At 46.6% G+C, this 27,346-nt stretch overlaps 17 non-coding genes across 17 annotated transcripts; all 17 read left to right on the top strand.

The window, feature by feature from the left end:
- The first annotated feature begins 70 nt into the window (after positions 1 to 70).
- On the top strand, positions 71 to 142 carry trnad-guc (transfer RNA aspartic acid (anticodon GUC)). Its single transcript has one exon. It is a non-coding gene; the product is annotated as a tRNA-Asp (tRNA).
- A 1,604-nt stretch (positions 143 to 1,746) lies between these two features.
- Positions 1,747 to 1,818, top strand: trnad-guc (transfer RNA aspartic acid (anticodon GUC)). Its single transcript has one exon. It is a non-coding gene; the product is annotated as a tRNA-Asp (tRNA).
- Positions 1,819 to 3,430: 1,612 nt separating this feature from the next.
- trnad-guc (transfer RNA aspartic acid (anticodon GUC)) lies at positions 3,431 to 3,502 on the top strand. Its single transcript has one exon. It is a non-coding gene; the product is annotated as a tRNA-Asp (tRNA).
- Positions 3,503 to 5,106: 1,604 nt separating this feature from the next.
- On the top strand, positions 5,107 to 5,178 carry trnad-guc (transfer RNA aspartic acid (anticodon GUC)). The gene has a single exon. It is a non-coding gene; the product is annotated as a tRNA-Asp (tRNA).
- Positions 5,179 to 6,782: 1,604 nt separating this feature from the next.
- On the top strand, positions 6,783 to 6,854 carry trnad-guc (transfer RNA aspartic acid (anticodon GUC)). The gene has a single exon. It is a non-coding gene; the product is annotated as a tRNA-Asp (tRNA).
- Positions 6,855 to 8,458: 1,604 nt separating this feature from the next.
- Positions 8,459 to 8,530, top strand: trnad-guc (transfer RNA aspartic acid (anticodon GUC)). Its single transcript has one exon. It is a non-coding gene; the product is annotated as a tRNA-Asp (tRNA).
- A 1,612-nt stretch (positions 8,531 to 10,142) lies between these two features.
- trnad-guc (transfer RNA aspartic acid (anticodon GUC)) lies at positions 10,143 to 10,214 on the top strand. The gene has a single exon. It is a non-coding gene; the product is annotated as a tRNA-Asp (tRNA).
- Positions 10,215 to 11,818: 1,604 nt separating this feature from the next.
- On the top strand, positions 11,819 to 11,890 carry trnad-guc (transfer RNA aspartic acid (anticodon GUC)). The gene has a single exon. It is a non-coding gene; the product is annotated as a tRNA-Asp (tRNA).
- Positions 11,891 to 13,502: 1,612 nt separating this feature from the next.
- Positions 13,503 to 13,574, top strand: trnad-guc (transfer RNA aspartic acid (anticodon GUC)). Its single transcript has one exon. It is a non-coding gene; the product is annotated as a tRNA-Asp (tRNA).
- Positions 13,575 to 15,178: 1,604 nt separating this feature from the next.
- Positions 15,179 to 15,250, top strand: trnad-guc (transfer RNA aspartic acid (anticodon GUC)). The gene has a single exon. It is a non-coding gene; the product is annotated as a tRNA-Asp (tRNA).
- A 1,447-nt stretch (positions 15,251 to 16,697) lies between these two features.
- trnad-guc (transfer RNA aspartic acid (anticodon GUC)) lies at positions 16,698 to 16,769 on the top strand. Its single transcript has one exon. It is a non-coding gene; the product is annotated as a tRNA-Asp (tRNA).
- Positions 16,770 to 18,380: 1,611 nt separating this feature from the next.
- trnad-guc (transfer RNA aspartic acid (anticodon GUC)) lies at positions 18,381 to 18,452 on the top strand. The gene has a single exon. It is a non-coding gene; the product is annotated as a tRNA-Asp (tRNA).
- A 1,605-nt stretch (positions 18,453 to 20,057) lies between these two features.
- On the top strand, positions 20,058 to 20,129 carry trnad-guc (transfer RNA aspartic acid (anticodon GUC)). Its single transcript has one exon. It is a non-coding gene; the product is annotated as a tRNA-Asp (tRNA).
- Positions 20,130 to 21,741: 1,612 nt separating this feature from the next.
- On the top strand, positions 21,742 to 21,813 carry trnad-guc (transfer RNA aspartic acid (anticodon GUC)). Its single transcript has one exon. It is a non-coding gene; the product is annotated as a tRNA-Asp (tRNA).
- Positions 21,814 to 23,417: 1,604 nt separating this feature from the next.
- Positions 23,418 to 23,489, top strand: trnad-guc (transfer RNA aspartic acid (anticodon GUC)). The gene has a single exon. It is a non-coding gene; the product is annotated as a tRNA-Asp (tRNA).
- A 1,612-nt stretch (positions 23,490 to 25,101) lies between these two features.
- On the top strand, positions 25,102 to 25,173 carry trnad-guc (transfer RNA aspartic acid (anticodon GUC)). Its single transcript has one exon. It is a non-coding gene; the product is annotated as a tRNA-Asp (tRNA).
- Positions 25,174 to 26,777: 1,604 nt separating this feature from the next.
- trnad-guc (transfer RNA aspartic acid (anticodon GUC)) lies at positions 26,778 to 26,849 on the top strand. Its single transcript has one exon. It is a non-coding gene; the product is annotated as a tRNA-Asp (tRNA).
- The last annotated feature ends 497 nt before the right edge of the window (positions 26,850 to 27,346 follow it).

The raw sequence follows: 27,346 nt of genomic DNA, 5'->3' as shown, positions 1-27,346 counted from the left end.
GAAGCCATGCATTGTTTAGTTATGTCAGTGCAGTGCCGTCAGTTGGGGGAGAAACGGCAGCATGCACGGCTCCTCGTTAGTATAGTGGACAGTATCTCCGCCTGTCACGCGGAAGACCGGGGTTCGATTCCCCGACGGGGAGAGCTGGTTCTTTTCGTCTTCCGAATGATCCATCCAAAATGTTTGGTTGGATTCGCAGGTCACAGAAGGAGTTCTGCTTCGACGTCAGCCCGAGCCAAAGGACATGCGTTGGCCGGGAATCGAACCCGGGTCAACTGCTTGGAAGGCAGCTATGCTCACCACTATACCAACAACGCAGGCGGAAGTCAGTAGCTTTATTGACGCACTGTGTTCCTAATAAATGTTGTTCAGTTGCATTGACACAATACTTTTTGTTTAAAGCGCAATTAAAAAAAAAAAAAAAAAAAAAAAGAGTCCAAACAATGACCCCTGCTACGGGTAGTGTTGCAAGTGTTATGCGACTTCAGCTAATGATGGGTCCATCCGAAATTATTCCATCCAAAAGTTTTGGGTGGAGGCACAGGTCACAGAGGGAGTTCTGCTTCGACGTCAGCCCGAGCCAAAGGACATGCGCACTGCTCTCTCCAACTGCTTGGAAGGCAGCTATGCTCACCACTATACCACCAACGCAGTCAGCAGTCAGCAACTTGCGCCGTCACTAAGAAGGCTCGAAGTGCACGAGTCGCCGATAGGGCTAGAGGAGCAGATGAGATCTTTGTTTGGACCCGTCACTAAAGGGAGCCTTCAAGAATTTGCATCCCGTCACGTACAAGAAAGCGCTGCCTTCCCATCCGGCTAAATAAACACGAAGTGGTCAAACGCAGAGAGTGCCTATAATAACCAAAAGCCCAATCAAGGCAATCTCTTTCTCATGCCTCTATCTGAAAAGTTGGATAAAATCTTATATGAAAAAAAAAGTCTTTTAAAGAAATCCCTTATTCCGAGGTCACCGTAGCCACCAGATCCAGTCTGTATCCGCTTCAGTCACCCGGATCCAGTCCGTATCCAGAGAAGATGGTGGATCAACACCTAGAAAGGACCTCTATGGCCCAGAAACACAGCGGAGACCGTGACAACTAGATGAGCCGCAGATACAAATCCCCTGTAAAGACCACCTGGACAAGACCACAGGAAACAGATGATTCTTCTGCACAGTCTGACATTCCTGCAGCCTGGAGCTGATCTACCTGTTTCGTCTGACAAGGGGAGAACTGTCTCCCCGATTGAGCCTGGTTTCTCACCGGGTTTTTTCTCCATCCTTTCACCGATCGAGTTTTGGTTTCTTGCCTCTGTCGCTTCTGGCAGGCGGAGCTGGGGACACTTCATGTACAGCGATATCGTTGACTTGATTGCAAATTATTGCACAGATACTATTTAAACTGAACTTAGCTGAATGATGTCATCAAAGAGTTCAATAACGAAATGCCTTTAGCTGTCATTTTGCTTTTTGACGCACTGTGTTCCTAATAAATGTTGTTCAGTTGCATTGACACAATACTTTTTGTTTAAAGCGCAATTTAAAAAAAAAAAAAAAAAAAAAAAAAGAGTCCAAACAATGACCCCAGCTACGGGTAGTGTTCCAAGTGTTATGCGACTTCAGCTAATGATGGGTCCATCAGAAATTTTACGGTGCTAGGGCTGGGTCTGCGTCAGAAGAAGCCATGCATTGTTTAGTTATGTCAGTGCAGTGCCGTCAGTTGGGGGAGAAACGGCAGCATGCACGGCTCCTCGTTAGTATAGTGGACAGTATCTCCGCCTGTCACGCGGAAGACCGGGGTTCGATTCCCCGACGGGGAGAGCTGGTTCTTTTCGTCTTCCGAATGATCCATCCAAAATGTTTGGTTGGATTCGCAGGTCACAGAAGGAGTTCTGCTTCGACGTCAGCCCGAGCCAAAGGACATGCGTTGGCCGGGAATCGAACCCGGGTCAACTGCTTGGAAGGCAGCTATGCTCACCACTATACCAACAACGCAGGCGGAAGTCAGTAGCTTTATTGACGCACTGTGTTCCTAATAAATGTTGTTCAGTTGCATTGACACAATACTTTTTGTTTAAAGCGCAATTAAAAAAAAAAAAAAAAAAAAAAAGAGTCCAAACAATGACCCCTGCTACGGGTAGTGTTGCAAGTGTTATGCGACTTCAGCTAATGATGGGTCCATCCGAAATTATTCCATCCAAAAGTTTTGGGTGGAGGCACAGGTCACAGAGGGAGTTCTGCTTCGACGTCAGCCCGAGCCAAAGGATATGCGTTGGCCGGGAATCGAATCCGTGTCAACTGCTTGGAAGGCAGCTATGCTCACCACTATACCACCAACGCAGTCAGCAGTCAGCAACTTGCGCCGTCACTAAGAAGGCTCGAAGTGCACGAGTCGCCGATAGGGCTAGAGGAGCAGATGAGATCTTTGTTTGGACCCGTCACTAAAGAGAGCCTTCAAGAATTTGCATCCCGTCACGTACAAGAAAGCGCTGCCTTCCCATCCGGCTAAATAAACACGAAGTGGTCAAACGCAGAGAGTGCCTATAATAACCAAAAGCCCAATCAAGGCAATCTCTTTCTCATGCCTCTATCTGAAAAGTTGGATAAAATCTTATATGAAAAAAAAAGTCTTTTAAAGAAATCCCTTATTCCGAGGTCACCGTAGCCACCAGATCCAGTCTGTATCCGCTTCAGTCACCCGGATCCAGTCCGTATCCAGAGAAGATGGTGGATCAACACCTAGAAAGGACCTCTATGGCCCAGAAACACAGCGGAGACCGTGACAACTAGATGAGCCGCAGATACAAATTCCTTGTAAAGACCACCTGGACAAGACCACAGGAAACAGATGATTCTTCTGCACAGTCTGACATTCCTGCAGCCTGGAGCTGATCTACTGGTTTCGTCTGACAAGGGGAGAACTGTCTCCCCGACTGAGCCTGGTTTCTCACCGGGTTTTTTCTCCATCCTTTCACCGATCGAGTTTTGGTTTCTTCCCTCTGTCGCTTCTGGCAGGCGGAGCTGGGGACACTTCATGTACAGCGATATCGTTGACTTGATTGCAAATTATTGCACAGATACTATTTAAACTGAACTTAGCTGAATGATGTCATCAAAGAGTTCAATAACGAAATGCCTTTAACTGTCATTTTGCTTTTTGACGCACTGTGTTCCTAATTAATGTTGTTCAGTTGCATTGACGCAATACTTTCTGTTTAAAGCGCAATTTAAAAAAAAAAAAAAAAAAAAAAGAGTCCAAACAATGACCCCTGCTACGGGTAGTGTTCCAAGTGTTATGCGACTTCAGCTAATGATGGGTCCATCAGAAATTTTACGGTGCTAGGGCTGGGTCTGCGTCAGAAGAAGCCATGCATTGTTTAGTTATGTCAGTGCAGTGCCGTCAGTTGGGGGAGAAACGGCAGCATGCACGGCTCCTCGTTAGTATAGTGGACAGTATCTCCGCCTGTCACGCGGAAGACCGGGGTTCGATTCCCCGACGGGGAGAGCTGGTTCTTTTCGTCTTCCGAATGATCCATCCAAAATGTTTGGTTGGATTCGCAGGTCACAGAAGGAGTTCTGCTTCGACGTCAGCCCGAGCCAAAGGACATGCGTTGGCCGGGAATCGAACCCGGGTCAACTGCTTGGAAGGCAGCTATGCTCACCACTATACCAACAACGCAGGCGGAAGTCAGTAGCTTTATTGACGCACTGTGTTCCTAATAAATGTTGTTCAGTTGCATTGACACAATACTTTTTGTTTAAAGCGCAATTAAAAAAAAAAAAAAAAAAAAAAGAGTCCAAACAATGACCCCTGCTACGGGTAGTGTTGCAAGTGTTATGCGACTTCAGCTAATGATGGGTCCATCCGAAATTATTCCATCCAAAAGTTTTGGGTGGAGGCACAGGTCACAGAGGGAGTTCTGCTTCGACGTCAGCCCGAGCCAAAGGACATGCGCACTGCTCTCTCCAACTGCTTGGAAGGCAGCTATGCTCACCACTATACCACCAACGCAGTCAGCAGTCAGCAACTTGCGCCGTCACTAAGAAGGCTCGAAGTGCACGAGTCGCCGATAGGGCTAGAGGAGCAGATGAGATCTTTGTTTGGACCCGTCACTAAAGAGAGCCTTCAAGAATTTGCATCCCGTCACGTACAAGAAAGCGCTGCCTTCCCATCCGGCTAAATAAACACGAAGTGGTCAAACGCAGAGAGTGCCTATAATAACCAAAAGCCCAATCAAGGCAATCTCTTTCTCATGCCTCTATCTGAAAAGTTGGATAAAATCTTATATGAAAAAAAAAGTCTTTTAAAGAAATCCCTTATTCCGAGGTCACCGTAGCCACCAGATCCAGTCTGTATCCGCTTCAGTCACCCGGATCCAGTCCGTATCCAGAGAAGATGGTGGATCAACACCTAGAAAGGACCTCTATGGCCCAGAAACACAGCGGAGACCGTGACAACTAGATGAGCCGCAGATACAAATCACCTGTAAAGACCACCTGGACAAGACCACAGGAAACAGATGATTCTTCTGCACAGTCTGACATTCCTGCAGCCTGGAGCTGATCTACCTGTTTCGTCTGACAAGGGGAGAACTGTCTCCCCGATTGAGCCTGGTTTCTCACCGGGTTTTTTCTCCATCCTTTCACCGATCGAGTTTTGGTTTCTTGCCTCTGTCGCTTCTGGCAGGCGGAGCTGGGGACACTTCATGTACAGCGATATCGTTGACTTGATTGCAAATTATTGCACAGATACTATTTAAACTGAACTTAGCTGAATGATGTCATCAAAGAGTTCAATAACGAAATGCCTTTAACTGTCATTTTGCTTTTTGACGCACTGTGTTCCTAATAAATGTTGTTCAGTTGCATTGACACAATACTTTTTGTTTAAAGCGCAATTTAAAAAAAAAAAAAAAAAAAAAAAAAAGAGTCCAAACAATGACCCCAGCTACGGGTAGTGTTCCAAGTGTTATGCGACTTCAGCTAATGATGGGTCCATCAGAAATTTTACGGTGCTAGGGCTGGGTCTGCGTCAGAAGAAGCCATGCATTGTTTAGTTATGTCAGTGCAGTGCCGTCAGTTGGGGGAGAAACGGCAGCATGCACGGCTCCTCGTTAGTATAGTGGACAGTATCTCCGCCTGTCACGCGGAAGACCGGGGTTCGATTCCCCGACGGGGAGAGCTGGTTCTTTTCGTCTTCCGAATGATCCATCCAAAATGTTTGGTTGGATTCGCAGGTCACAGAAGGAGTTCTGCTTCGACGTCAGCCCGAGCCAAAGGACATGCGTTGGCCGGGAATCGAACCCGGGTCAACTGCTTGGAAGGCAGCTATGCTCACCACTATACCAACAACGCAGGCGGAAGTCAGTAGCTTTATTGACGCACTGTGTTCCTAATAAATGTTGTTCAGTTGCATTGACACAATACTTTTTGTTTAAAGCGCAATTAAAAAAAAAAAAAAAAAAAAAAAGAGTCCAAACAATGACCCCTGCTACGGGTAGTGTTGCAAGTGTTATGCGACTTCAGCTAATGATGGGTCCATCCGAAATTATTCCATCCAAAAGTTTTGGGTGGAGGCACAGGTCACAGAGGGAGTTCTGCTTCGACGTCAGCCCGAGCCAAAGGACATGCGCACTGCTCTCTCCAACTGCTTGGAAGGCAGCTATGCTCACCACTATACCACCAACGCAGTCAGCAGTCAGCAACTTGCGCCGTCACTAAGAAGGCTCGAAGTGCACGAGTCGCCGATAGGGCTAGAGGAGCAGATGAGATCTTTGTTTGGACCCGTCACTAAAGGGAGCCTTCAAGAATTTGCATCCCGTCACGTACAAGAAAGCGCTGCCTTCCCATCCGGCTAAATAAACACGAAGTGGTCAAACGCAGAGAGTGCCTATAATAACCAAAAGCCCAATCAAGGCAATCTCTTTCTCATGCCTCTATCTGAAAAGTTGGATAAAATCTTATATGAAAAAAAAAGTCTTTTAAAGAAATCCCTTATTCCGAGGTCACCGTAGCCACCAGATCCAGTCTGTATCCGCTTCAGTCACCCGGATCCAGTCCGTATCCAGAGAAGATGGTGGATCAACACCTAGAAAGGACCTCTATGGCCCAGAAACACAGCGGAGACCGTGACAACTAGATGAGCCGCAGATACAAATCCCCTGTAAAGACCACCTGGACAAGACCACAGGAAACAGATGATTCTTCTGCACAGTCTGACATTCCTGCAGCCTGGAGCTGATCTACCTGTTTCGTCTGACAAGGGGAGAACTGTCTCCCCGATTGAGCCTGGTTTCTCACCGGGTTTTTTCTCCATCCTTTCACCGATCGAGTTTTGGTTTCTTGCCTCTGTCGCTTCTGGCAGGCGGAGCTGGGGACACTTCATGTACAGCGATATCGTTGACTTGATTGCAAATTATTGCACAGATACTATTTAAACTGAACTTAGCTGAATGATGTCATCAAAGAGTTCAATAACGAAATGCCTTTAGCTGTCATTTTGCTTTTTGACGCACTGTGTTCCTAATAAATGTTGTTCAGTTGCATTGACACAATACTTTTTGTTTAAAGCGCAATTTAAAAAAAAAAAAAAAAAAAAAAAAAGAGTCCAAACAATGACCCCAGCTACGGGTAGTGTTCCAAGTGTTATGCGACTTCAGCTAATGATGGGTCCATCAGAAATTTTACGGTGCTAGGGCTGGGTCTGCGTCAGAAGAAGCCATGCATTGTTTAGTTATGTCAGTGCAGTGCCGTCAGTTGGGGGAGAAACGGCAGCATGCACGGCTCCTCGTTAGTATAGTGGACAGTATCTCCGCCTGTCACGCGGAAGACCGGGGTTCGATTCCCCGACGGGGAGAGCTGGTTCTTTTCGTCTTCCGAATGATCCATCCAAAATGTTTGGTTGGATTCGCAGGTCACAGAAGGAGTTCTGCTTCGACGTCAGCCCGAGCCAAAGGACATGCGTTGGCCGGGAATCGAACCCGGGTCAACTGCTTGGAAGGCAGCTATGCTCACCACTATACCAACAACGCAGGCGGAAGTCAGTAGCTTTATTGACGCACTGTGTTCCTAATAAATGTTGTTCAGTTGCATTGACACAATACTTTTTGTTTAAAGCGCAATTAAAAAAAAAAAAAAAAAAAAAAAGAGTCCAAACAATGACCCCTGCTACGGGTAGTGTTGCAAGTGTTATGCGACTTCAGCTAATGATGGGTCCATCCGAAATTATTCCATCCAAAAGTTTTGGGTGGAGGCACAGGTCACAGAGGGAGTTCTGCTTCGACGTCAGCCCGAGCCAAAGGACATGCGCACTGCTCTCTCCAACTGCTTGGAAGGCAGCTATGCTCACCACTATACCACCAACGCAGTCAGCAGTCAGCAACTTGCGCCGTCACTAAGAAGGCTCGAAGTGCACGAGTCGCCGATAGGGCTAGAGGAGCAGATGAGATCTTTGTTTGGACCCGTCACTAAAGGGAGCCTTCAAGAATTTGCATCCCGTCACGTACAAGAAAGCGCTGCCTTCCCATCCGGCTAAATAAACACGAAGTGGTCAAACGCAGAGAGTGCCTATAATAACCAAAAGCCCAATCAAGGCAATCTCTTTCTCATGCCTCTATCTGAAAAGTTGGATAAAATCTTATATGAAAAAAAAAGTCTTTTAAAGAAATCCCTTATTCCGAGGTCACCGTAGCCACCAGATCCAGTCTGTATCCGCTTCAGTCACCCGGATCCAGTCCGTATCCAGAGAAGATGGTGGATCAACACCTAGAAAGGACCTCTATGGCCCAGAAACACAGCGGAGACCGTGACAACTAGATGAGCCGCAGATACAAATCCCCTGTAAAGACCACCTGGACAAGACCACAGGAAACAGATGATTCTTCTGCACAGTCTGACATTCCTGCAGCCTGGAGCTGATCTACCTGTTTCGTCTGACAAGGGGAGAACTGTCTCCCCGATTGAGCCTGGTTTCTCACCGGGTTTTTTCTCCATCCTTTCACCGATCGAGTTTTGGTTTCTTGCCTCTGTCGCTTCTGGCAGGCGGAGCTGGGGACACTTCATGTACAGCGATATCGTTGACTTGATTGCAAATTATTGCACAGATACTATTTAAACTGAACTTAGCTGAATGATGTCATCAAAGAGTTCAATAACGAAATGCCTTTAGCTGTCATTTTGCTTTTTGACGCACTGTGTTCCTAATAAATGTTGTTCAGTTGCATTGACACAATACTTTTTGTTTAAAGCGCAATTTAAAAAAAAAAAAAAAAAAAAAAAAAGAGTCCAAACAATGACCCCAGCTACGGGTAGTGTTCCAAGTGTTATGCGACTTCAGCTAATGATGGGTCCATCAGAAATTTTACGGTGCTAGGGCTGGGTCTGCGTCAGAAGAAGCCATGCATTGTTTAGTTATGTCAGTGCAGTGCCGTCAGTTGGGGGAGAAACGGCAGCATGCACGGCTCCTCGTTAGTATAGTGGACAGTATCTCCGCCTGTCACGCGGAAGACCGGGGTTCGATTCCCCGACGGGGAGAGCTGGTTCTTTTCGTCTTCCGAATGATCCATCCAAAATGTTTGGTTGGATTCGCAGGTCACAGAAGGAGTTCTGCTTCGACGTCAGCCCGAGCCAAAGGACATGCGTTGGCCGGGAATCGAACCCGGGTCAACTGCTTGGAAGGCAGCTATGCTCACCACTATACCAACAACGCAGGCGGAAGTCAGTAGCTTTATTGACGCACTGTGTTCCTAATAAATGTTGTTCAGTTGCATTGACACAATACTTTTTGTTTAAAGCGCAATTAAAAAAAAAAAAAAAAAAAAAAAGAGTCCAAACAATGACCCCTGCTACGGGTAGTGTTGCAAGTGTTATGCGACTTCAGCTAATGATGGGTCCATCCGAAATTATTCCATCCAAAAGTTTTGGGTGGAGGCACAGGTCACAGAGGGAGTTCTGCTTCGACGTCAGCCCGAGCCAAAGGATATGCGTTGGCCGGGAATCGAATCCGTGTCAACTGCTTGGAAGGCAGCTATGCTCACCACTATACCACCAACGCAGTCAGCAGTCAGCAACTTGCGCCGTCACTAAGAAGGCTCGAAGTGCACGAGTCGCCGATAGGGCTAGAGGAGCAGATGAGATCTTTGTTTGGACCCGTCACTAAAGAGAGCCTTCAAGAATTTGCATCCCGTCACGTACAAGAAAGCGCTGCCTTCCCATCCGGCTAAATAAACACGAAGTGGTCAAACGCAGAGAGTGCCTATAATAACCAAAAGCCCAATCAAGGCAATCTCTTTCTCATGCCTCTATCTGAAAAGTTGGATAAAATCTTATATGAAAAAAAAAGTCTTTTAAAGAAATCCCTTATTCCGAGGTCACCGTAGCCACCAGATCCAGTCTGTATCCGCTTCAGTCACCCGGATCCAGTCCGTATCCAGAGAAGATGGTGGATCAACACCTAGAAAGGACCTCTATGGCCCAGAAACACAGCGGAGACCGTGACAACTAGATGAGCCGCAGATACAAATTCCTTGTAAAGACCACCTGGACAAGACCACAGGAAACAGATGATTCTTCTGCACAGTCTGACATTCCTGCAGCCTGGAGCTGATCTACTGGTTTCGTCTGACAAGGGGAGAACTGTCTCCCCGACTGAGCCTGGTTTCTCACCGGGTTTTTTCTCCATCCTTTCACCGATCGAGTTTTGGTTTCTTCCCTCTGTCGCTTCTGGCAGGCGGAGCTGGGGACACTTCATGTACAGCGATATCGTTGACTTGATTGCAAATTATTGCACAGATACTATTTAAACTGAACTTAGCTGAATGATGTCATCAAAGAGTTCAATAACGAAATGCCTTTAACTGTCATTTTGCTTTTTGACGCACTGTGTTCCTAATTAATGTTGTTCAGTTGCATTGACGCAATACTTTCTGTTTAAAGCGCAATTTAAAAAAAAAAAAAAAAAAAAAAGAGTCCAAACAATGACCCCTGCTACGGGTAGTGTTCCAAGTGTTATGCGACTTCAGCTAATGATGGGTCCATCAGAAATTTTACGGTGCTAGGGCTGGGTCTGCGTCAGAAGAAGCCATGCATTGTTTAGTTATGTCAGTGCAGTGCCGTCAGTTGGGGGAGAAACGGCAGCATGCACGGCTCCTCGTTAGTATAGTGGACAGTATCTCCGCCTGTCACGCGGAAGACCGGGGTTCGATTCCCCGACGGGGAGAGCTGGTTCTTTTCGTCTTCCGAATGATCCATCCAAAATGTTTGGTTGGATTCGCAGGTCACAGAAGGAGTTCTGCTTCGACGTCAGCCTGAGCCAAAGGACATGCGTTGGCCGGGAATCGAACCCGGGTCAACTGCTTGGAAGGCAGCTATGCTCACCACTATACCAACAACGCAGGCGGAAGTCAGTAGCTTTATTGACGCACTGTGTTCCTAATAAATGTTGTTCAGTTGCATTGACACAATACTTTTTGTTTAAAGCGCAATTAAAAAAAAAAAAAAAAAAAAAAGAGTCCAAACAATGACCCCTGCTACGGGTAGTGTTGCAAGTGTTATGCGACTTCAGCTAATGATGGGTCCATCCGAAATTATTCCATCCAAAAGTTTTGGGTGGAGGCACAGGTCACAGAGGGAGTTCTGCTTCGACGTCAGCCCGAGCCAAAGGACATGCGCACTGCTCTCTCCAACTGCTTGGAAGGCAGCTATGCTCACCACTATACCACCAACGCAGTCAGCAGTCAGCAACTTGCGCCGTCACTAAGAAGGCTCGAAGTGCACGAGTCGCCGATAGGGCTAGAGGAGCAGATGAGATCTTTGTTTGGACCCGTCACTAAAGGGAGCCTTCAAGAATTTGCATCCCGTCACGTACAAGAAAGCGCTGCCTTCCCATCCGGCTAAATAAACACGAAGTGGTCAAACGCAGAGAGTGCCTATAATAACCAAAAGCCCAATCAAGGCAATCTCTTTCTCATGCCTCTATCTGAAAAGTTGGATAAAATCTTATATGAAAAAAAAAGTCTTTTAAAGAAATCCCTTATTCCGAGGTCACCGTAGCCACCAGATCCAGTCTGTATCCGCTTCAGTCACCCGGATCCAGTCCGTATCCAGAGAAGATGGTGGATCAACACCTAGAAAGGACCTCTATGGCCCAGAAACACAGCGGAGACCGTGACAACTAGATGAGCCGCAGATACAAATCCCCTGTAAAGACCACCTGGACAAGACCACAGGAAACAGATGATTCTTCTGCACAGTCTGACATTCCTGCAGCCTGGAGCTGATCTACCTGTTTCGTCTGACAAGGGGAGAACTGTCTCCCCGATTGAGCCTGGTTTCTCACCGGGTTTTTTCTCCATCCTTTCACCGATCGAGTTTTGGTTTCTTGCCTCTGTCGCTTCTGGCAGGCGGAGCTGGGGACACTTCATGTACAGCGATATCGTTGACTTGATTGCAAATTATTGCACAGATACTATTTAAACTGAACTTAGCTGAATGATGTCATCAAAGAGTTCAATAACGAAATGCCTTTAACTGTCATTTTGCTTTTTGACGCACTGTGTTCCTAATAAATGTTGTTCAGTTGCATTGACACAATACTTTTTGTTTAAAGCGCAATTTAAAAAAAAAAAAAAAAAAAAAAAAAAGAGTCCAAACAATGACCCCAGCTACGGGTAGTGTTCCAAGTGTTATGCGACTTCAGCTAATGATGGGTCCATCAGAAATTTTACGGTGCTAGGGCTGGGTCTGCGTCAGAAGAAGCCATGCATTGTTTAGTTATGTCAGTGCAGTGCCGTCAGTTGGGGGAGAAACGGCAGCATGCACGGCTCCTCGTTAGTATAGTGGACAGTATCTCCGCCTGTCACGCGGAAGACCGGGGTTCGATTCCCCGACGGGGAGAGCTGGTTCATTTCGTCTTCCGAATGATCCATCCAAAATGTTTGGTTGGATTCGCAGGTCACAGAAGGAGTTCTGCTTCGACGTCAGCCCGAGCCAAAGGACATGCGTTGGCCGGGAATCGAACCCGGGTCAACTGCTTGGAAGGCAGCTATGCTCACCACTATACCAACAACGCAGGCGGAAGTCAGTAGCTTTATTGACGCACTGTGTTCCTAATAAATGTTGTTCAGTTGCATTGACACAATACTTTTTGTTTAAAGCGCAATTAAAAAAAAAAAAAAAAAAAAAAAGAGTCCAAACAATGACCCCTGCTACGGGTAGTGTTGCAAGTGTTATGCGACTTCAGCTAATGATGGGTCCATCCGAAATTATTCCATCCAAAAGTTTTGGGTGGAGGCACAGGTCACAGAGGGAGTTCTGCTTCGACGTCAGCCCGAGCCAAAGGATATGCGTTGGCCGGGAATCGAATCCGTGTCAACTGCTTGGAAGGCAGCTATGCTCACCACTATACCACCAACGCAGTCAGCAGTCAGCAACTTGCGCCGTCACTAAGAAGGCTCGAAGTGCACGAGTCGCCGATAGGGCTAGAGGAGCAGATGAGATCTTTGTTTGGACCCGTCACTAAAGAGAGCCTTCAAGAATTTGCATCCCGTCACGTACAAGAAAGCGCTGCCTTCCCATCCGGCTAAATAAACACGAAGTGGTCAAACGCAGAGAGTGCCTATAATAACCAAAAGCCCAATCAAGGCAATCTCTTTCTCATGCCTCTATCTGAAAAGTTGGATAAAATCTTATATGAAAAAAAAAGTCTTTTAAAGAAATCCCTTATTCCGAGGTCACCGTAGCCACCAGATCCAGTCTGTATCCGCTTCAGTCACCCGGATCCAGTCCGTATCCAGAGAAGATGGTGGATCAACACCTAGAAAGGACCTCTATGGCCCAGAAACACAGCGGAGACCGTGACAACTAGATGAGCCGCAGATACAAATTCCTTGTAAAGACCACCTGGACAAGACCACAGGAAACAGATGATTCTTCTGCACAGTCTGACATTCCTGCAGCCTGGAGCTGATCTACTGGTTTCGTCTGACAAGGGGAGAACTGTCTCCCCGACTGAGCCTGGTTTCTCACCGGGTTTTTTCTCCATCCTTTCACCGATCGAGTTTTGGTTTCTTCCCTCTGTCGCTTCTGGCAGGCGGAGCTGGGGACACTTCATGTACAGCGATATCGTTGACTTGATTGCAAATTATTGCACAGATACTATTTAAACTGAACTTAGCTGAATGATGTCATCAAAGAGTTCAATAACGAAATGCCTTTAACTGTCATTTTGCTTTTTGACGCACTGTGTTCCTAATTAATGTTGTTCAGTTGCATTGACGCAATACTTTCTGTTTAAAGCGCAATTTAAAAAAAAAAAAAAAAAAAAAAGAGTCCAAACAATGACCCCTGCTACGGGTAGTGTTCCAAGTGTTATGCGACTTCAGCTAATGATGGGTCCATCAGAAATTTTACGGTGCTAGGGCTGGGTCTGCGTCAGAAGAAGCCATGCATTGTTTAGTTATGTCAGTGCAGTGCCGTCAGTTGGGGGAGAAACGGCAGCATGCACGGCTCCTCGTTAGTATAGTGGACAGTATCTCCGCCTGTCACGCGGAAGACCGGGGTTCGATTCCCCGACGGGGAGAGCTGGTTCTTTTCGTCTTCCGAATGATCCATCCAAAATGTTTGGTTGGATTCGCAGGTCACAGAAGGAGTTCTGCTTCGACGTCAGCCTGAGCCAAAGGACATGCGTTGGCCGGGAATCGAACCCGGGTCAACTGCTTGGAAGGCAGCTATGCTCACCACTATACCAACAACGCAGGCGGAAGTCAGTAGCTTTATTGACGCACTGTGTTCCTAATAAATGTTGTTCAGTTGCATTGACACAATACTTTTTGTTTAAAGCGCAATTAAAAAAAAAAAAAAAAAAAAAAGAGTCCAAACAATGACCCCTGCTACGGGTAGTGTTGCAAGTGTTATGCGACTTCAGCTAATGATGGGTCCATCCGAAATTATTCCATCCAAAAGTTTTGGGTGGAGGCACAGGTCACAGAGGGAGTTCTGCTTCGACGTCAGCCCGAGCCAAAGGACATGCGCACTGCTCTCTCCAACTGCTTGGAAGGCAGCTATGCTCACCACTATACCACCAACGCAGTCAGCAGTCAGCAACTTGCGCCGTCACTAAGAAGGCTCGAAGTGCACGAGTCGCCGATAGGGCTAGAGGAGCAGATGAGATCTTTGTTTGGACCCGTCACTAAAGGGAGCCTTCAAGAATTTGCATCCCGTCACGTACAAGAAAGCGCTGCCTTCCCATCCGGCTAAATAAACACGAAGTGGTCAAACGCAGAGAGTGCCTATAATAACCAAAAGCCCAATCAAGGCAATCTCTTTCTCATGCCTCTATCTGAAAAGTTGGATAAAATCTTATATGAAAAAAAAAGTCTTTTAAAGAAATCCCTTATTCCGAGGTCACCGTAGCCACCAGATCCAGTCTGTATCCGCTTCAGTCACCCGGATCCAGTCCGTATCCAGAGAAGATGGTGGATCAACACCTAGAAAGGACCTCTATGGCCCAGAAACACAGCGGAGACCGTGACAACTAGATGAGCCGCAGATACAAATCCCCTGTAAAGACCACCTGGACAAGACCACAGGAAACAGATGATTCTTCTGCACAGTCTGACATTCCTGCAGCCTGGAGCTGATCTACCTGTTTCGTCTGACAAGGGGAGAACTGTCTCCCCGATTGAGCCTGGTTTCTCACCGGGTTTTTTCTCCATCCTTTCACCGATCGAGTTTTGGTTTCTTGCCTCTGTCGCTTCTGGCAGGCGGAGCTGGGGACACTTCATGTACAGCGATATCGTTGACTTGATTGCAAATTATTGCACAGATACTATTTAAACTGAACTTAGCTGAATGATGTCATCAAAGAGTTCAATAACGAAATGCCTTTAACTGTCATTTTGCTTTTTGACGCACTGTGTTCCTAATAAATGTTGTTCAGTTGCATTGACACAATACTTTTTGTTTAAAGCGCAATTTAAAAAAAAAAAAAAAAAAAAAAAAAAGAGTCCAAACAATGACCCCAGCTACGGGTAGTGTTCCAAGTGTTATGCGACTTCAGCTAATGATGGGTCCATCAGAAATTTTACGGTGCTAGGGCTGGGTCTGCGTCAGAAGAAGCCATGCATTGTTTAGTTATGTCAGTGCAGTGCCGTCAGTTGGGGGAGAAACGGCAGCATGCACGGCTCCTCGTTAGTATAGTGGACAGTATCTCCGCCTGTCACGCGGAAGACCGGGGTTCGATTCCCCGACGGGGAGAGCTGGTTCATTTCGTCTTCCGAATGATCCATCCAAAATGTTTGGTTGGATTCGCAGGTCACAGAAGGAGTTCTGCTTCGACGTCAGCCCGAGCCAAAGGACATGCGTTGGCCGGGAATCGAACCCGGGTCAACTGCTTGGAAGGCAGCTATGCTCACCACTATACCAACAACGCAGGCGGAAGTCAGTAGCTTTATTGACGCACTGTGTTCCTAATAAATGTTGTTCAGTTGCATTGACACAATACTTTTTGTTTAAAGCGCAATTAAAAAAAAAAAAAAAAAAAAAAAGAGTCCAAACAATGACCCCTGCTACGGGTAGTGTTGCAAGTGTTATGCGACTTCAGCTAATGATGGGTCCATCCGAAATTGCGCCGTCACTAAGAAGGCTCGAAGTGCACGAGTCGCCGATAGGGCTAGAGGAGCAGATGAGATCTTTGTTTGGACCCGTCACTAAAGGGAGCCTTCAAGAATTTGCATCCCGTCACGTACAAGAAAGCGCTGCCTTCCCATCCGGCTAAATAAACACGAAGTGGTCAAACGCAGAGAGTGCCTATAATAACCAAAAGCCCAATCAAGGCAATCTCTTTCTCATGCCTCTATCTGAAAAGTTGGATAAAATCTTATATGAAAAAAAAAGTCTTTTAAAGAAATCCCTTATTCCGAGGTCACCGTAGCCACCAGATCCAGTCTGTATCCGCTTCAGTCACCCGGATCCAGTCCGTATCCAGAGAAGATGGTGGATCAACACCTAGAAAGGACCTCTATGGCCCAGAAACACAGCGGAGACCGTGACAACTAGATGAGCCGCAGATACAAATCCCCTGTAAAGACCACCTGGACAAGACCACAGGAAACAGATGATTCTTCTGCACAGTCTGACATTCCTGCAGCCTGGAGCTGATCTACCTGTTTCGTCTGACAAGGGGAGAACTGTCTCCCCGATTGAGCCTGGTTTCTCACCGGGTTTTTTCTCCATCCTTTCACCGATCGAGTTTTGGTTTCTTGCCTCTGTCGCTTCTGGCAGGCGGAGCTGGGGACACTTCATGTACAGCGATATCGTTGACTTGATTGCAAATTATTGCACAGATACTATTTAAACTGAACTTAGCTGAATGATGTCATCAAAGAGTTCAATAACGAAATGCCTTTAACTGTCATTTTGCTTTTTGACGCACTGTGTTCCTAATAAATGTTGTTCAGTTGCATTGACACAATACTTTTTGTTTAAAGCGCAATTTAAAAAAAAAAAAAAAAAAAAAAAAAAGAGTCCAAACAATGACCCCAGCTACGGGTAGTGTTCCAAGTGTTATGCGACTTCAGCTAATGATGGGTCCATCAGAAATTTTACGGTGCTAGGGCTGGGTCTGCGTCAGAAGAAGCCATGCATTGTTTAGTTATGTCAGTGCAGTGCCGTCAGTTGGGGGAGAAACGGCAGCATGCACGGCTCCTCGTTAGTATAGTGGACAGTATCTCCGCCTGTCACGCGGAAGACCGGGGTTCGATTCCCCGACGGGGAGAGCTGGTTCATTTCGTCTTCCGAATGATCCATCCAAAATGTTTGGTTGGATTCGCAGGTCACAGAAGGAGTTCTGCTTCGACGTCAGCCCGAGCCAAAGGACATGCGTTGGCCGGGAATCGAACCCGGGTCAACTGCTTGGAAGGCAGCTATGCTCACCACTATACCAACAACGCAGGCGGAAGTCAGTAGCTTTATTGACGCACTGTGTTCCTAATAAATGTTGTTCAGTTGCATTGACACAATACTTTTTGTTTAAAGCGCAATTAAAAAAAAAAAAAAAAAAAAAAGAGTCCAAACAATGACCCCTGCTACGGGTAGTGTTGCAAGTGTTATGCGACTTCAGCTAATGATGGGTCCATCCGAAATTATTCCATCCAAAAGTTTTGGGTGGAGGCACAGGTCACAGAGGGAGTTCTGCTTCGACGTCAGCCCGAGCCAAAGGATATGCGTTGGCCGGGAATCGAATCCGTGTCAACTGCTTGGAAGGCAGCTATGCTCACCACTATACCACCAACGCAGTCAGCAGTCAGCAACTTGCGCCGTCACTAAGAAGGCTCGAAGTGCACGAGTCGCCGATAGGGCTAGAGGAGCAGATGAGATCTTTGTTTGGACCCGTCACTAAAGAGAGCCTTCAAGAATTTGCATCCCGTCACGTACAAGAAAGCGCTGCCTTCCCATCCGGCTAAATAAACACGAAGTGGTCAAACGCAGAGAGTGCCTATAATAACCAAAAGCCCAATCAAGGCAATCTCTTTCTCATGCCTCTATCTGAAAAGTTGGATAAAATCTTATATGAAAAAAAAAGTCTTTTAAAGAAATCCCTTATTCCGAGGTCACCGTAGCCACCAGATCCAGTCTGTATCCGCTTCAGTCACCCGGATCCAGTCCGTATCCAGAGAAGATGGTGGATCAACACCTAGAAAGGACCTCTATGGCCCAGAAACACAGCGGAGACCGTGACAACTAGATGAGCCGCAGATACAAATTCCTTGTAAAGACCACCTGGACAAGACCACAGGAAACAGATGATTCTTCTGCACAGTCTGACATTCCTGCAGCCTGGAGCTGATCTACTGGTTTCGTCTGACAAGGGGAGAACTGTCTCCCCGACTGAGCCTGGTTTCTCACCGGGTTTTTTCTCCATCCTTTCACCGATCGAGTTTTGGTTTCTTCCCTCTGTCGCTTCTGGCAGGCGGAGCTGGGGACACTTCATGTACAGCGATATCGTTGACTTGATTGCAAATTATTGCACAGATACTATTTAAACTGAACTTAGCTGAATGATGTCATCAAAGAGTTCAATAACGAAATGCCTTTAACTGTCATTTTGCTTTTTGACGCACTGTGTTCCTAATTAATGTTGTTCAGTTGCATTGACGCAATACTTTCTGTTTAAAGCGCAATTTAAAAAAAAAAAAAAAAAAAAAAGAGTCCAAACAATGACCCCTGCTACGGGTAGTGTTCCAAGTGTTATGCGACTTCAGCTAATGATGGGTCCATCAGAAATTTTACGGTGCTAGGGCTGGGTCTGCGTCAGAAGAAGCCATGCATTGTTTAGTTATGTCAGTGCAGTGCCGTCAGTTGGGGGAGAAACGGCAGCATGCACGGCTCCTCGTTAGTATAGTGGACAGTATCTCCGCCTGTCACGCGGAAGACCGGGGTTCGATTCCCCGACGGGGAGAGCTGGTTCTTTTCGTCTTCCGAATGATCCATCCAAAATGTTTGGTTGGATTCGCAGGTCACAGAAGGAGTTCTGCTTCGACGTCAGCCCGAGCCAAAGGACATGCGTTGGCCGGGAATCGAACCCGGGTCAACTGCTTGGAAGGCAGCTATGCTCACCACTATACCAACAACGCAGGCGGAAGTCAGTAGCTTTATTGACGCACTGTGTTCCTAATAAATGTTGTTCAGTTGCATTGACACAATACTTTTTGTTTAAAGCGCAATTAAAAAAAAAAAAAAAAAAAAAAGAGTCCAAACAATGACCCCTGCTACGGGTAGTGTTGCAAGTGTTATGCGACTTCAGCTAATGATGGGTCCATCCGAAATTATTCCATCCAAAAGTTTTGGGTGGAGGCACAGGTCACAGAGGGAGTTCTGCTTCGACGTCAGCCCGAGCCAAAGGACATGCGCACTGCTCTCTCCAACTGCTTGGAAGGCAGCTATGCTCACCACTATACCACCAACGCAGTCAGCAGTCAGCAACTTGCGCCGTCACTAAGAAGGCTCGAAGTGCACGAGTCGCCGATAGGGCTAGAGGAGCAGATGAGATCTTTGTTTGGACCCGTCACTAAAGGGAGCCTTCAAGAATTTGCATCCCGTCACGTACAAGAAAGCGCTGCCTTCCCATCCGGCTAAATAAACACGAAGTGGTCAAACGCAGAGAGTGCCTATAATAACCAAAAGCCCAATCAAGGCAATCTCTTTCTCATGCCTCTATCTGAAAAGTTGGATAAAATCTTATATGAAAAAAAAAGTCTTTTAAAGAAATCCCTTATTCCGAGGTCACCGTAGCCACCAGATCCAGTCTGTATCCGCTTCAGTCACCCGGGTCCAGTCCGTATCCAGAGAAGATGGTGGATCAACACCTAGAAAGGACCTCTATGGCCCAGAAACACAGCGGAGACCGTGACAACTAGATGAGCCGCAGATACAAATCCCCTGTAAAGACCACCTGGACAAGACCACAGGAAACAGATGATTCTTCTGCACAGTCTGACATTCCTGCAGCCTGGAGCTGATCTACCTGTTTCGTCTGACAAGGGGAGAACTGTCTCCCCGATTGAGCCTGGTTTCTCACCGGGTTTTTTCTCCATCCTTTCACCGATCGAGTTTTGGTTTCTTGCCTCTGTCGCTTCTGGCAGGCGGAGCTGGGGACACTTCATGTACAGCGATATCGTTGACTTGATTGCAAATTATTGCACAGATACTATTTAAACTGAACTTAGCTGAATGATGTCATCAAAGAGTTCAATAACGAAATGCCTTTAACTGTCATTTTGCTTTTTGACGCACTGTGTTCCTAATAAATGTTGTTCAGTTGCATTGACACAATACTTTTTGTTTAAAGCGCAATTTAAAAAAAAAAAAAAAAAAAAAAAAAAAGAGTCCAAACAATGACCCCAGCTACGGGTAGTGTTCCAAGTGTTATGCGACTTCAGCTAATGATGGGTCCATCAGAAATTTTACGGTGCTAGGGCTGGGTCTGCGTCAGAAGAAGCCATGCATTGTTTAGTTATGTCAGTGCAGTGCCGTCAGTTGGGGGAGAAACGGCAGCATGCACGGCTCCTCGTTAGTATAGTGGACAGTATCTCCGCCTGTCACGCGGAAGACCGGGGTTCGATTCCCCGACGGGGAGAGCTGGTTCATTTCGTCTTCCGAATGATCCATCCAAAATGTTTGGTTGGATTCGCAGGTCACAGAAGGAGTTCTGCTTCGACGTCAGCCCGAGCCAAAGGACATGCGTTGGCCGGGAATCGAACCCGGGTCAACTGCTTGGAAGGCAGCTATGCTCACCACTATACCAACAACGCAGGCGGAAGTCAGTAGCTTTATTGACGCACTGTGTTCCTAATAAATGTTGTTCAGTTGCATTGACACAATACTTTTTGTTTAAAGCGCAATTAAAAAAAAAAAAAAAAAAAAAAAGAGTCCAAACAATGACCCCTGCTACGGGTAGTGTTGCAAGTGTTATGCGACTTCAGCTAATGATGGGTCCATCCGAAATTATTCCATCCAAAAGTTTTGGGTGGAGGCACAGGTCACAGAGGGAGTTCTGCTTCGACGTCAGCCCGAGCCAAAGGATATGCGTTGGCCGGGAATCGAATCCGTGTCAACTGCTTGGAAGGCAGCTATGCTCACCACTATACCACCAACGCAGTCAGCAGTCAGCAACTTGCGCCGTCACTAAGAAGGCTCGAAGTGCACGAGTCGCCGATAGGGCTAGAGGAGCAGATGAGATCTTTGTTTGGACCCGTCACTAAAGAGAGCCTTCAAGAATTTGCATCCCGTCACGTACAAGAAAGCGCTGCCTTCCCATCCGGCTAAATAAACACGAAGTGGTCAAACGCAGAGAGTGCCTATAATAACCAAAAGCCCAATCAAGGCAATCTCTTTCTCATGCCTCTATCTGAAAAGTTGGATAAAATCTTATATGAAAAAAAAAGTCTTTTAAAGAAATCCCTTATTCCGAGGTCACCGTAGCCACCAGATCCAGTCTGTATCCGCTTCAGTCACCCGGATCCAGTCCGTATCCAGAGAAGATGGTGGATCAACACCTAGAAAGGACCTCTATGGCCCAGAAACACAGCGGAGACCGTGACAACTAGATGAGCCGCAGATACAAATTCCTTGTAAAGACCACCTGGACAAGACCACAGGAAACAGATGATTCTTCTGCACAGTCTGACATTCCTGCAGCCTGGAGCTGATCTACTGGTTTCGTCTGACAAGGGGAGAACTGTCTCCCCGACTGAGCCTGGTTTCTCACCGGGTTTTTTCTCCATCCTTTCACCGATCGAGTTTTGGTTTCTTCCCTCTGTCGCTTCTGGCAGGCGGAGCTGGGGACACTTCATGTACAGCGATATCGTTGACTTGATTGCAAATTATTGCACAGATACTATTTAAACTGAACTTAGCTGAATGATGTCATCAAAGAGTTCAATAACGAAATGCCTTTAACTGTCATTTTGCTTTTTGACGCACTGTGTTCCTAATTAATGTTGTTCAGTTGCATTGACGCAATACTTTCTGTTTAAAGCGCAATTTAAAAAAAAAAAAAAAAAAAAAAGAGTCCAAACAATGACCCCTGCTACGGGTAGTGTTCCAAGTGTTATGCGACTTCAGCTAATGATGGGTCCATCAGAAATTTTACGGTGCTAGGGCTGGGTCTGCGTCAGAAGAAGCCATGCATTGTTTAGTTATGTCAGTGCAGTGCCGTCAGTTGGGGGAGAAACGGCAGCATGCACGGCTCCTCGTTAGTATAGTGGACAGTATCTCCGCCTGTCACGCGGAAGACCGGGGTTCGATTCCCCGACGGGGAGAGCTGGTTCTTTTCGTCTTCCGAATGATCCATCCAAAATGTTTGGTTGGATTCGCAGGTCACAGAAGGAGTTCTGCTTCGACGTCAGCCCGAGCCAAAGGACATGCGTTGGCCGGGAATCGAACCCGGGTCAACTGCTTGGAAGGCAGCTATGCTCACCACTATACCAACAACGCAGGCGGAAGTCAGTAGCTTTATTGACGCACTGTGTTCCTAATAAATGTTGTTCAGTTGCATTGACACAATACTTTTTGTTTAAAGCGCAATTAAAAAAAAAAAAAAAAAAAAAAGAGTCCAAACAATGACCCCTGCTACGGGTAGTGTTGCAAGTGTTATGCGACTTCAGCTAATGATGGGTCCATCCGAAATTATTCCATCCAAAAGTTTTGGGTGGAGGCACAGGTCACAGAGGGAGTTCTGCTTCGACGTCAGCCCGAGCCAAAGGACATGCGCACTGCTCTCTCCAACTGCTTGGAAGGCAGCTATGCTCACCACTATACCACCAACGCAGTCAGCAGTCAGCAACTTGCGCCGTCACTAAGAAGGCTCGAAGTGCACGAGTCGCCGATAGGGCTAGAGGAGCAGATGAGATCTTTGTTTGGACCCGTCACTAAAGGGAGCCTTCAAGAATTTGCATCCCGTCACGTACAAGAAAGCGCTGCCTTCCCATCCGGCTAAATAAACACGAAGTGGTCAAACGCAGAGAGTGCCTATAATAACCAAAAGCCCAATCAAGGCAATCTCTTTCTCATGCCTCTATCTGAAAAGTTGGATAAAATCTTATATGAAAAAAAAAGTCTTTTAAAGAAATCCCTTATTCCGAGGTCACCGTAGCCACCAGATCCAGTCTGTATCCGCTTCAGTCACCCGGATCCAGTCCGTATCCAGAGAAGATGGTGGATCAACACCTAGAAAGGACCTCTATGGCCCAGAAACACAGCGGAGACCGTGACAACTAGATGAGCCGCAGATACAAATCCCCTGTAAAGACCACCTGGACAAGACCACAGGAAACAGATGATTCTTCTGCACAGTCTGACATTCCTGCAGCCTGGAGCTGATCTACCTGTTTCGTCTGACAAGGGGAGAACTGTCTCCCCGATTGAGCCTGGTTTCTCACCGGGTTTTTTCTCCATCCTTTCACCGATCGAGTTTTGGTTTCTTGCCTCTGTCGCTTCTGGCAGGCGGAGCTGGGGACACTTCATGTACAGCGATATCGTTGACTTGATTGCAAATTATTGCACAGATACTATTTAAACTGAACTTAGCTGAATGATGTCATCAAAGAGTTCAATAACGAAATGCCTTTAACTGTCATTTTGCTTTTTGACGCACTGTGTTCCTAATAAATGTTGTTCAGTTGCATTGACACAATACTTTTTGTTTAAAGCGCAATTTAAAAAAAAAAAAAAAAAAAAAAAAAAGAGTCCAAACAATGACCCCAGCTACGGGTAGTGTTCCAAGTGTTATGCGACTTCAGCTAATGATGGGTCCATCAGAAATTTTACGGTGCTAGGGCTGGGTCTGCGTCAGAAGAAGCCATGCATTGTTTAGTTATGTCAGTGCAGTGCCGTCAGTTGGGGGAGAAACGGCAGCATGCACGGCTCCTCGTTAGTATAGTGGACAGTATCTCCGCCTGTCACGCGGAAGACCGGGGTTCGATTCCCCGACGGGGAGAGCTGGTTCATTTCGTCTTCCGAATGATCCATCCAAAATGTTTGGTTGGATTCGCAGGTCACAGAAGGAGTTCTGCTTCGACGTCAGCCCGAGCCAAAGGACATGCGTTGGCCGGGAATCGAACCCGGGTCAACTGCTTGGAAGGCAGCTATGCTCACCACTATACCAACAACGCAGGCGGAAGTCAGTAGCTTTATTGACGCACTGTGTTCCTAATAAATGTTGTTCAGTTGCATTGACACAATACTTTTTGTTTAAAGCGCAATTAAAAAAAAAAAAAAAAAAAAAAAGAGTCCAAACAATGACCCCTGCTACGGGTAGTGTTGCAAGTGTTATGCGACTTCAGCTAATGATGGGTCCATCCGAAATTATTCCATCCAAAAGTTTTGGGTGGAGGCACAGGTCACAGAGGGAGTTCTGCTTCGACGTCAGCCCGAGCCAAAGGATATGCGTTGGCCGGGAATCGAATCCGTGTCAACTGCTTGGAAGGCAGCTATGCTCACCACTATACCACCAACGCAGTCAGCAGTCAGCAACTTGCGCCGTCACTAAGAAGGCTCGAAGTGCACGAGTCGCCGATAGGGCTAGAGGAGCAGATGAGATCTTTGTTTGGACCCGTCACTAAAGAGAGCCTTCAAGAATTTGCATCCCGTCACGTACAAGAAAGCGCTGCCTTCCCATCCGGCTAAATAAACACGAAGTGGTCAAACGCAGAGAGTGCCTATAATAACCAAAAGCCCAATCAAGGCAATCTCTTTCTCATGCCTCTATCTGAAAAGTTGGATAAAATCTTATATGAAAAAAAAAGTCTTTTAAAGAAATCCCTTATTCCGAGGTCACCGTAGCCACCAGATCCAGTCTGTATCCGCTTCAGTCACCCGGATCCAGTCCGTATCCAGAGAAGATGGTGGATCAACACCTAGAAAGGACCTCTATGGCCCAGAAACACAGCGGAGACCGTGACAACTAGATGAGCCGCAGATACAAATTCCTTGTAAAGACCACCTGGACAAGACCACAGGAAACAGATGATTCTTCTGCACAGTCTGACATTCCTGCAGCCTGGAGCTGATCTACTGGTTTCGTCTGACAAGGGGAGAACTGTCTCCCCGACTGAGCCTGGTTTCTCACCGGGTTTTTTCTCCATCCTTTCACCGATCGAGTTTTGGTTTCTTCCCTCTGTCGCTTCTGGCAGGCGGAGCTGGGGACACTTCATGTACAGCGATATCGTTGACTTGATTGCAAATTATTGCACAGATACTATTTAAACTGAACTTAGCTGAATGATGTCATCAAAGAGTTCAATAACGAAATGCCTTTAACTGTCATTTTGCTTTTTGACGCACTGTGTTCCTAATTAATGTTGTTCAGTTGCATTGACGCAATACTTTCTGTTTAAAGCGCAATTTAAAAAAAAAAAAAAAAAAAAAAGAGTCCAAACAATGACCCCTGCTACGGGTAGTGTTCCAAGTGTTATGCGACTTCAGCTAATGATGGGTCCATCAGAAATTTTACGGTGCTAGGGCTGGGTCTGCGTCAGAAGAAGCCATGCATTGTTTAGTTATGTCAGTGCAGTGCCGTCAGTTGGGGGAGAAACGGCAGCATGCACGGCTCCTCGTTAGTATAGTGGACAGTATCTCCGCCTGTCACGCGGAAGACCGGGGTTCGATTCCCCGACGGGGAGAGCTGGTTCTTTTCGTCTTCCGAATGATCCATCCAAAATGTTTGGTTGGATTCGCAGGTCACAGAAGGAGTTCTGCTTCGACGTCAGCCCGAGCCAAAGGACATGCGTTGGCCGGGAATCGAACCCGGGTCAACTGCTTGGAAGGCAGCTATGCTCACCACTATACCAACAACGCAGGCGGAAGTCAGTAGCTTTATTGACGCACTGTGTTCCTAATAAATGTTGTTCAGTTGCATTGACACAATACTTTTTGTTTAAAGCGCAATTAAAAAAAAAAAAAAAAAAAAAAGAGTCCAAACAATGACCCCTGCTACGGGTAGTGTTGCAAGTGTTATGCGACTTCAGCTAATGATGGGTCCATCCGAAATTATTCCATCCAAAAGTTTTGGGTGGAGGCACAGGTCACAGAGGGAGTTCTGCTTCGACGTCAGCCCGAGCCAAAGGACATGCGCACTGCTCTCTCCAACTGCTTGGAAGGCAGCTATGCTCACCACTATACCACCAACGCAGTCAGCAGTCAGCAACTTGCGCCGTCACTAAGAAGGCTCGAAGTGCACGAGTCGCCGATAGGGCTAGAGGAGCAGATGAGATCTTTGTTTGGACCCGTCACTAAAGGGAGCCTTCAAGAATTTGCATCCCGTCACGTACAAGAAAGCGCTGCCTTCCCATCCGGCTAAATAAACACGAAGTGGTCAAACGCAGAGAGTGCCTATAATAACCAAAAGCCCAATCAAGGCAATCTCTTTCTCATGCCTCTATCTGAAAAGTTGGATAAAATCTTATATGAAAAAAAAAGTCTTTTAAAGAAATCCCTTATTCCGAGGTCACCGTAGCCACCAGATCCAGTCTGTATCCGCTTCAGTCACCCGGATCCAGTCCGTATCCAGAGAAGATGGTGGATCAACACCTAGAAAGGACCTCTATGGCCCAGAAACACAGCGGAGACCGTGACAACTAGATGAGCCGCAGATACAAATCCCCTGTAAAGACCACCTGGACAAGACCACAGGAAACAGATGATTCTTCTGCACAGTCTGACATTCCTGCAGCCTGGAGCTGATCTACCTGTTTCGTCTGACAAGGGGAGAACTGTCTCCCCGATTGAGCCTGGTTTCTCACCGGGTTTTTTCTCCATCCTTTCACCGATCGAGTTTTGGTTTCTTGCCTCTGTCGCTTCTGGCAGGCGGAGCTGGGGACACTTCATGTACAGCGATATCGTTGACTTGATTGCAAATTATTGCACAGATACTATTTAAACTGAACTTAGCTGAATGATGTCATCAAAGAGTTCAATAACGAAATGCCTTTAACTGTCATTTTGCTTTTTGACGCACTGTGTTCCTAATAAATGTTGTTCAGTTGCATTGACACAATACTTTTTGTTTAAAGCGCAATTTAAAAAAAAAAAAAAAAAAAAAAAAAAGAGTCCAAACAATGACCCCAGCTACGGGTAGTGTTCCAAGTGTTATGCGACTTCAGCTAATGATGGGTCCATCAGAAATTTTACGGTGCTAGGGCTGGGTCTGCGTCAGAAGAAGCCATGCATTGTTTAGTTATGTCAGTGCAGTGCCGTCAGTTGGGGGAGAAACGGCAGCATGCACGGCTCCTCGTTAGTATAGTGGACAGTATCTCCGCCTGTCACGCGGAAGACCGGGGTTCGATTCCCCGACGGGGAGAGCTGGTTCATTTCGTCTTCCGAATGATCCATCCAAAATGTTTGGTTGGATTCGCAGGTCACAGAAGGAGTTCTGCTTCGACGTCAGCCCGAGCCAAAGGACATGCGTTGGCCGGGAATCGAACCCGGGTCAACTGCTTGGAAGGCAGCTATGCTCACCACTATACCAACAACGCAGGCGGAAGTCAGTAGCTTTATTGACGCACTGTGTTCCTAATAAATGTTGTTCAGTTGCATTGACACAATACTTTTTGTTTAAAGCGCAATTAAAAAAAAAAAAAAAAAAAAAAAGAGTCCAAACAATGACCCCTGCTACGGGTAGTGTTGCAAGTGTTATGCGACTTCAGCTAATGATGGGTCCATCCGAAATTATTCCATCCAAAAGTTTTGGGTGGAGGCACAGGTCACAGAGGGAGTTCTGCTTCGACGTCAGCCCGAGCCAAAGGATATGCGTTGGCCGGGAATCGAATCCGTGTCAACTGCTTGGAAGGCAGCTAT

This window comes from Carassius gibelio, chromosome B19, assembly GCF_023724105.1.
Source record: "Carassius gibelio isolate Cgi1373 ecotype wild population from Czech Republic chromosome B19, carGib1.2-hapl.c, whole genome shotgun sequence".
NCBI lineage: Eukaryota > Metazoa > Chordata > Actinopteri > Cypriniformes > Cyprinidae > Carassius > Carassius gibelio.
Note: the sequence above shows the minus strand (reverse complement) of the source record. Positions and strands in the feature narration are given on the sequence as shown.